Below are 9870 nucleotides of genomic sequence, written 5' to 3' on the forward strand. Positions count from 1 at the left end.
CGGCTATTACCAGCACATATGTACAGCTCTCCATTGTAGGCAAAGGCTGAATGCCACCAGCGTCCGTCTGGAACAAGCTGTGCAGAAGGCGTGCTCAGCCAGCTGTTGGTCTCCGTGTCAAACACTCTGATGTTTTTGTCGTAGCGGAACGCCTGGTCTCCAAAGCCCCCAAATACAAACATCTTTGTCCCGATGACGGTGGCAGAGTGGCATTGTGAAACAGGTGCTGGAGTACCTCTGGCGTTAATTAGGGACCAGACCATTGTGGCGGTGTCCAACTGGTACATGTCATTAGTGGGTTCAGTCAGCTGCTTGACTCCTCCATGTATATACATGACTTTCCCCAAGACACAGGCTGAGTGGCAGCACCTCCTCTCTGGAACAGTTCCACAAACCTTGGGTTTGAACCATCTGTGGGTGTCGACCTCAAATGTATAAAGCACGTTGTAGGACTCCCTACCCATCAGTCCCCCAAAAAAGTAGATGGTATCTTCTATCAACACAGCTGTGTGGTATTCGGAGGAAATGGCGGGAACCTCAGTGGGACGGTCTCATTTTCCAGTTGTCACTGGAGGCAACTTCCTCCAGCGCAAAGATACTGTGTTGAAGATGTGTACTTCAATCTGGTCACTGTCATCCCTGTTACTGTCGGACCCTCCAATGGTGTAAACCTTGTGTCCGACTGTCACAGCTGCAAGGTGTCCTCTTGGTCCATTCAGATTCACAGTCCACCTCAACATTTTACACACAAATGCAAATATGACATAAAAGATAACTTCCCAAAGTGTTGGTCTGTAACAGAACACAGTTATATTGCACATGCTACCACTTATTATAATTATAATGGTACAGTGGCCTCCAAGTACTGACGTCATGTTGTTGACATCAGTCTCGTCCAAATATGGAGTTCCACCCGGCCTGGTGGAGATATGCGTTCCATAGCGCATAATGGTCCCCTTACTGTTTTCGCTCTGCAATAAATATCTAATAACAACAAAAAAACACATTTCTAAATGTCAATACACCAATACATATAGAAATAAAATAAAATAAATTTTACTTCGTAATTTGTACTTTTGAATACTTAAAGGAGCACTTCACCCATTTTAAACATCATCTTCAATTGGTCCTCACTAATGCTCCTATTCACTATTTTCTCTTATTCACTCTGCGTCTTATTGGTGGGGGTTGTGGACAGTTCAGAAACATGGCCTTTGAGCATAAAGCAATACTTATACTGTATGTGTATATACATACACATACACGTGTGTGTGTGTGTGTGTGTGTGTGTGTGTGTGTGTGTGTGTGTGTGTGTGCGCGCACGCGCGCGTGTGTGCGCGTGCGTGCGTGCGCATATATATAAATATATATATATATATTTATTATTATCATTATTTGCGCAAGCTCCATCATTACCTTATCTTTGATGAAAGAAAGAAAAAAAACGGGGAAAGGGCGATTGAGAGAGATTTAGAGAGATTGAGAAATCATACACTATATATACATACACACACACGCACACGCACACGCACACACACACACACACACACACACACACACACACACACACATTTGGTCATGCATGGACCCCCATCCGAGAATGTGCCAGGGACATATTTAACTTTTTTGTCTTTGATTGTCAAGTCCCAGACAATGCGTGTCATCGCGGCACACTGTGAGCTTATGTCTAACAAGGTTAGACATAAGGTTAGACATAAACCTCAAGTCTTATGTCTAACAAGGTTAGACTTAAGACTTGAGGTTAGGCCATTTAACCCAGATAACCTTCCTCATTCTCAAAGCCCATAATGTTGCCAGCTATGCAGGGGAGCAGCCTATCTAAAATATACCTGGGAGCCTGGCCTTGCAGGGCATTAAAAGTCATCTCTAAAATCTGAAAATCAATTGTGAAACTCACAGGCATGCCAGTGGACGGCACCTGGGGTGTGATACGCTCGCGTTTCTTAGAATTAGTTAGCACTCTAGCAGCTGTGAATGTAGCGATTGGAGAAGAGGGGGATTTAGCTGTTTTTGCTGACCCCAGAGTACAATGAATTACAGTAGTAGGCTGAACGTGATGAAATAAAAATAAAAGAGTGAATGACCTTTTTCGAGGTCTGAAAATGACCTCAATCCTGCAACGTAGAAGTACAAGTTAAGTAAAAGTCCGGAATTAATATTATGAGATGAGCTGGCACACTCGTGTGACAAGTGTGTGTGTAGAAATACACCAGCGATACACTTTCTCCGTAGACTTCGCGACGCATTGTGAGCTTGTAGATCGGCTGTTTTTGGCTAATCTTTCCCCGAGAATAAGGTTCAAGTTGTTAGAGGTAAAGATCACAACGCTTCGCAAGGTGACGCGTTGTGAGCTTGTAGATCTGCAGTTTTTTGGTGAAGAGATTTGGCGTAGATGGAAAAAGAATGCATCAAGTACAGTGCATCTCAGGTATAGAGGGTCTAAGTGGTTCAACTGAATTGATATTGATGAATTCCAAATGTTCCAAATGTTAAACTGTATGATAACAATGGCATTAATAGAGCACCAAAGTCTGACGTAATGTACGTATGTTGTAGGTACAACATACGTACCTATGTTTTAGCTCAGTGGCCTCGTGGTTAGAGTGTCCTCCCTGAGACTGGGAGGTCATACCAAAGACTCTAATAATGGGACCCAGTGCCTCCACTTTGCACTCAGCATCAAGGGCTGGATGACTCATATAGATATGAAGTATCAACCGACATCAGAAGTTCTGAGAGAAACGATTAATTTCTAGGACCCCCACTTTCATGTGCATTAGACCACGGACCCCCATTTGATACCATTTTAAATCTCTGGGAACCCAATCTACACTGTCAAATTCTCAGTGTTACTTTAACTCTGAGAGTGTAGAAATGGAACCAAATGGACCCGTAATTTGTACACTCTCAGAGTTACAGACCCACAGGGTTCCATTTGGTTAACTACCAATGATTTTGCTGGGGACCCCCTGGGGCCCAGTCAAGGACCCCTGGGGGTCCCCAGACCACCCCTTTGAGAACCACTGATATAGGCTACTCAAGTAAAATAAGTATTCAAAAGTACAGATTACAAAGTATGACTTTTTGTTAGAAGTAAAAGTACCAGTGTTCAAAATGTACTTGAGTAAAAGAACAAAAGTATTGGCTTCGAAATATACTTAAGTACTAAAAGTAAAATGTCCCATTTCACAAGTTATCATAATGTATAAAATCCTTTGAAAATAGCCAATCTACAAGCTCACAACGCGTCGCTTCGTTGTGAGCTTGTAGATCGGGTATTTTCAAATTGAAAAGTTTATATATTGTAGGTCTGAAGTGGTTAGTGTTTTTTTTTATATAATAATAATCCAAATCTAGTAACTAGTAACTAAAGTTTTCAAATAATTGTAATGGAGTTTAAGTACAATATTTTCCTCTGAGATGTAGTGGAGTAGAAGTAAAAGTATAGACAACTGGAAATACTCTAGTAAAGTAAAAGTACCTCAAAATTGTACTTAAGTACAGTACTTAAGTAAATGTACTTAGTTACTTTACACCACTGACTACAGACGTACATACATACATACGTACGTACAGTACATATTAGGGATGGGTTGATAATCGTATCGTTTAAAAACCGCTTACAATAATATCGATACGGTCCCATCTATAGTACATAGATATTTTGTGCATTTATTGTAAGAAAGGAACGCACATGCTGTCTGTTGTACTCGTCCGTTTTATGCCCATATATTGAGATCCCAGCCCACTGACCCAATAATGATAATATGAAGATCTGCGTATTTATCTCTGTATCTGTCTGTCTGTCTGAACGCTTTCACCCATTAAGACCAGGGGACGCATCTGTGTCATTTTAGATGTCTTTGGCTATTCAAAAATAGCAGATCCACACGCTCGTAGCGCGGCACTACGAGCTTGTAGATCTTTAAAGCAATTTATTTTAAATCGTGAAATTTTTTGCAAATATTTGAAAATATATTTTTAAAGGGAACATTTTTCACTCAAATCTTTGCTTCTGGGGGTCCATATTACGAAACGTTTTGAGATGGGGGTCCGCGGCCAAATACATATAATTTGGGAGACCTTGACATGAAATAGTTTAAGAACCACTGATACAGAAACATATGTTTAAAAAAAAAAGCTGCAGGATTTAGAAGACATATTTTGTAGAATCCCCCAGAAGCAAAGATTTTAGTTAAAAATGTTCGCTTTAAAAAATGATATATATTCAAAAGATTTGCAAAAATAGCAGATCTTCAAGCTCATGAGGCTTCATGAGCTTGTAGATAAAGCCAAATAAATCTAAAAATGACACAGATTCTTTGCTGGTCCAAATGGTTTAAGAACACCTTTGTCCCGACAGCAGATTAGGCTCTTCAACTCCACGACCAGCCGCTAGGCCTATGAACTGGAGTCGAGTTCGTCCGTTATCATGTTTTCGGTTTGCAGCGCGACCCACTCGTTCAGTCGCACTCGAGACGGCTCGGGTGCTCGTGCGAAATCGGCCGCCGTGAGTTCGGCGCCGCACACGTTCCGTATCTTTTCCTCGTATTCGGGGAGGAAACTATAAGTCATCGTCCTGCAAAGCAGGGTGCGGAGTTTCAGAGTGGACGAGTCGCTTGAAGAGACGATAGCGGCACGATCTGAGTTTATGTCTCGACCTGACGGATAGGACAGGACCCTTTCCAGCTGGGCAGCAGTACGGCCCTTGGCTCCCAAAAGAAGCACATGCATAGCAAACCTCACACTGAAAGGGGAGAAGAGGACATTCCCAGAGTCACTGGATGCGCTCAAAGCTTTAAACAAAGCCACCTCGAAGGCCAAATCTGACTCGGTAAGCATGTTGATTGCTCTTGCTGGCTATGACCCGTCTACGTCCGTCTCAAACCGTTGATCAAAGTACGTCTATCTCCCTGTCTCTCCGTCTATGAATACAGCTAGTGCGCTGACATCACAGTGATGCTCTCGATTCCAATTGGTTTAATCAAGGCGTTCTGCCGGTGCACAGCTGACATCAGTTCTGACTTTGTTTGCGTTGCTCAGGGTAACATATTGATGACTTCACCCGTGTGTCTGTTTATGCCAAAATATGGATATGACTGTTATCATAATTTGATGACATAGTACCAAAAGGGTCAGCTTGTCCCAAATATGGAGTTTATGTTTCCACCCCTGTGTGTGTGGGGTCTGTCTGTCTGTCTGTCTGTCTGTCTGTCTGTCTGTCTGTCTGTCCGTAGGGCAAGGAAGTAAATGCACAAATATGTTTCTTTTGTCTTTATCCCACGATTTTATAACCCCTATTTATCACCCAATGCCAATGCCTAAGCTTGTAATGCTGGGCGCTACTCTCCCTCTGCCAGCCTGGGGAAGAGTCCCAAACTCAGCTCATGCTTCTTTCAATGCATGAGAAGTGAGTAGGCCGCTTCTTATCACCTGACAGGGGGGAGAATCCCTGGTAGGACGTAGCACCCAGGACCCAGATGACACTGAAGTGACAATTTAAGGACTTTTAAGACCTTTTTAAAGGGATATTTCACCTTCAAAAAAACTTTTGGTCATTTTATCGTCTATTCAGGCCTTTGTGAGCCCCCCAGACAGTTTTTAAGATGCTTTATTCAATATTTAGATATTTGGTATTCATTTTATCAGACACGCCCCCTTCCTATACAAACCCATTGTAAGTTTAAACTCCATTTTCACCATGTTAGATTCATCGAAAACACCCGTCCTTGGTTCTGGTGACTCACCCTGCCCTCCTAATGCGTGAGGGGGCTGTTTTTCCGATCATTTATTTTATATATTTTTTATTTAAGTTGTACTTAATTTACTAAAAGTTGCACTAAAGATATGCTAAAACATATCATTAATATACTTTTATGTACTTTTGCCCCCCAAAAAATACAATTTAATTACAAATATACTTATAGTATCTGAAGTACAGTTTCGCTGATGTCATTAAAGTGTACTATCATTCAATTTATAGTGTATTACCAATACATATCAAGTACTAAATAAATAAATATAGAGTACATAGCAATTATGCTTAAAATATACTTTCAATGTAATAATAGTATATTCTTAATTAACTAACTGTGTACATTTAGTTAAATTAAGTTGTAGTTGAAATACATTATTATTACATTGAAAGTATATTTTAGCACATTTGGATTGTAGTTTAATTACTTTATTATTACATTGATAGTATACTTGAAACTATTAAAAGTATACTTCACATTCATTTATTTTATACTCCAAGTATATTTGTAATACATTGATTGTATATTTTAAGCATAATTGCTATATACTCTATATATATTTATTTAGTACTTGATATGTATTTGTAATGCACTATAAATGTAATGATAGTATACTTCAGCAATTGTACTTCAGATAAGTAAATTTGTAATTAAATTGTATTTTTTTTGGGGGGGGGAGTACATACAAGTATATTAAAGATATGTTTTAGCATATATTTAGTTCAACTTTTAATATACTAAGTACTACATAAGTCTTTCCAAAATAAGACAATTTAAATGTAATTTATAAAAAGTACAAAAATAGTATTTTAAGTATACTTCTGAAAAATATATTTAGTATATTTCTTTTTCACTTGGGATAACCTCAAAAAGTAGAAAGTAGGCTACTCATGATGCAGAATGTCCCATTTCACGAGTTCTCAAATGTATATGTATAAAAATATTTTGAAAATAGCAGATCGGCTATTTTCAAATGGCCAAAATATATAGGGCTGAAGTGGTTAATGTATGTTTTGTGATAATAATCAACATCTACAAAGTAACTAATAACTAATGTTTTCAAATAATTGTAGTGGAGTAAAAGTACAATATTTGCCTCCGAGATGTAGTGGAGTAGAACATTGGAAATACTCCAGTAAAGTAAAAAAATACCTCAAAATTGTACTTACACCACTGCCATCAAACAGGGTTTTGAGACATGACTTGAGTAAAAGGTACTTAGTGTTGGGATGTGTTAGCTCGTTGGGTTCAGGAGGTGAGTCATCGTACGGCTCTCATCACGGCCTCAGGGTCTTTTTTGGGGCACGAGCCCACCATGTCTGATCTCTGTTTAAAACACATCACCGTCTGATCTCTGTTTAAAACACATCACAGTCTGATCTCTGTTTAAAACACATCACAGTCTGATCTCTGTTTAAAACACATCACAGTCTGATCTCTGTTTAAAACACATCACAGTCTGATCTCTGTTTAAAACACATCACAGTCTGATCTCTGTTTAAAACACATCACAGGGCATTATTTAAAGATCAGTGTTACAGAGAGAGAGAGAGAGAGAGAGAGAGAGAGAGAGAGAGAGAGAGAGAGAGAGAGAGAGAGAGAGAGAGAGAGAGAGAGAGAGAGAGGTGTGTGTGTGTGTGTCTGTCTGTCTGTCTGTCTGTCTGTCTGTCTGTCTGTCTTTGTGTCCGTGTCCGTGTCCGTGTGTGTGTGTGTGTGTGTCCGTGTCCGTGTCTGTGTGTGTGTGTGTCCGTGTGTGTGTGTGTCCGTGTGTGTGTGCCTCTGTCCGTGTGTGTGTGTGTGTGTGTGTGTGTCCATGTGTGTCTGTGTGTGTCCGTGTGTGCGTGTGCCTCTGTCTGTGTGTGTCTGTGTGTCTGTGTGTCCGTGTGTGTGTGTCCGTGTGTGTGTCCCCGTGTGTGTGTGTGTGTGTGTGTGTGTGTGTGTGTGTGTGTGTGTGTGTGTGTGTGTGTGTGTGTGTGTGTGTGTGTGTGTGTGTGTGTGCGCGTGTGTGTGTGCCTCTGTGTGTGTGTCCGTGTGTCTGTGTGTGTGTGCCTCTGTGTGTGTGTCCGTGTGTCCGTGTGTGTGTGCGAGCATGTGTAAGCACCTACCCGCCTGTTTAATTTCATCCGAGGGAATATAGACCGTGCAGCTTCTCAGCCTTGAAAGTGAATCCCACTCTCTCTCTCTCTCTCTCTCTTTCTCTCTCTCTCTCTCTCTCTCCAAGCTGTTTGGAGGTAGCCTATGAGAGAGAGAGAGAGAGAGAGAGAGAGAGAGAGAGAGAGAGAGAGAGAGAGAGAGAGAGCAAATGAAACGTATAAGACCATTATTATTATTCCCTGGAAGAACCACCGCCTGCCAGAGTCGAACGAGGACACTGCTCGACCAAGTATTTAACCAACATTTGACCGCAATACACTATGAGTGTGTGTGTGTGTGTGTGTGTGTGTGTGTGTGTGTGTGTGTGTGTGTGTGTGTGTGTGTGAGTGTGGGCGTGCATAAATTCCTCCTTGAGAGAGTATGCAGGAATGATGCTCAACTCTTCGCCCATTCAACTTACGTAGTTCATCTTTAATAAGCCTGGGGAGGCCTTCGAAGAACCTCGAATCTACATATTTAACTTTTCATGTCCTTTTAGCGGTGCCAGCCGCTCTACATTTGACCGTGTGTGTTTGTCCGTCCGTATGTCTGAGCACAGCAGCATAACCAGCTGCAGCTGATTGCAACACAAAGATGCAACAAATACTAATTAAACACAAACAGGAGACAAGCCAGCATTTCTCTATCTAGAGAGAGAGAGAGAGAGAGAGAGAGAGAGAGAGAGAGAGATGAAGACATGAAATGGAAGTCAGGGAAATAGACAGAGAGGAGAATAGGACTCACCAGGGAGGTCCTCAGGGTACATACAGTATGACATGAACGAGGCCAACTTTGTGAGACGTCGCTCCTGTCTTGATTTATCCTTCAAATCAGGCCAGATTCCTTGGGCAGGATACGCTCGTTTATCAACAGAAGTGCACTGAGGTCTCTCTAGCAGGTTGGCCTCATTCAGTGTCACTTTGACTATATGCTGCTCACATCATAGCGTGTCACTGGAGGCACAAATGGCAGAACCTCCCAAGGATACGTTTGTACCATTACTACTGAATTTACACCCCAGGACTCACTTAACCCATTAAGACCGGGGAACGCATCTTTGTCATTTTTAGATTTATTTGGCTATTCAAAAAAATAGCAGATACACAAGCTATGAGCTTGTAGATCAGCTATTTTTGAAAAATCTTGAAACTCTGTGCAAATCATTGAATATATATTTATTTTCAAGTGAACATCTTTAACTCAAATCTTTGCTTCTGGGGATTCTACACATGTCTACTAAATCGTAAGTTTTCTGAAAAAAAACATATGTTACTATATATATATATCAGCAGTGCTTAAAACCTTTTTCATTTCAAGGACCCCCAAAATTATATGTATTTTGTTCCAGGGACCCCCACCAGAAGCAAAGATTTGCACACATTTTCAAAAAAAAATCTACGAGATCTACAAGCTCATTGCACTGCTCTCGGTGCTGCGCAATGAGCTTGTATATCTGCTATGTTTTAATTGCCAAAGAAACCTGAAATGCCACATTATGCGTTCCCGGTCTTTATGGGTTAACCCCCAATCACTTCAGTTGTCAGAGTAGGATGGCTCAGAGTTTAAACAAAATATCTACCGCTAATGCAAGAGCAAATTTCCCCCTCCCCCATCAGGCTCATGAGCTTCAGGCATGGCTGACCTGACCCCTCGTTATCTCTTAATGGGCCCTGCCGACGCTCAGCTTGACAAAACGTCTGGACGAATGTTGCAGCACTTAGCGTCGTTAGCGAGCGCCGTAAGCAAAGAAAAAGGAGGCTATACGCGCGTATGAGAGTTTAACAGCCCAGACATGGCCCAGACCGGCCATTACCAGGCATTCAGGGTCAGATAAAACGTAAGTGCTTCTGGCCTCGGCTCACGCAGAGTGAAGCCGTACATACATGAAGTAAAGCTGTCATGCGTGTGGCTATTAAGCTCCTTGGCCGCATAGCGCGGATGCTATGGCTAACTGCTGTGA

The sequence above is a fragment of the Gymnoscopelus braueri genome, assembly GCF_963280865.1.
Source record: "Gymnoscopelus braueri genome assembly, chromosome: 6".
NCBI lineage: Eukaryota > Metazoa > Chordata > Actinopteri > Myctophiformes > Myctophidae > Gymnoscopelus > Gymnoscopelus braueri.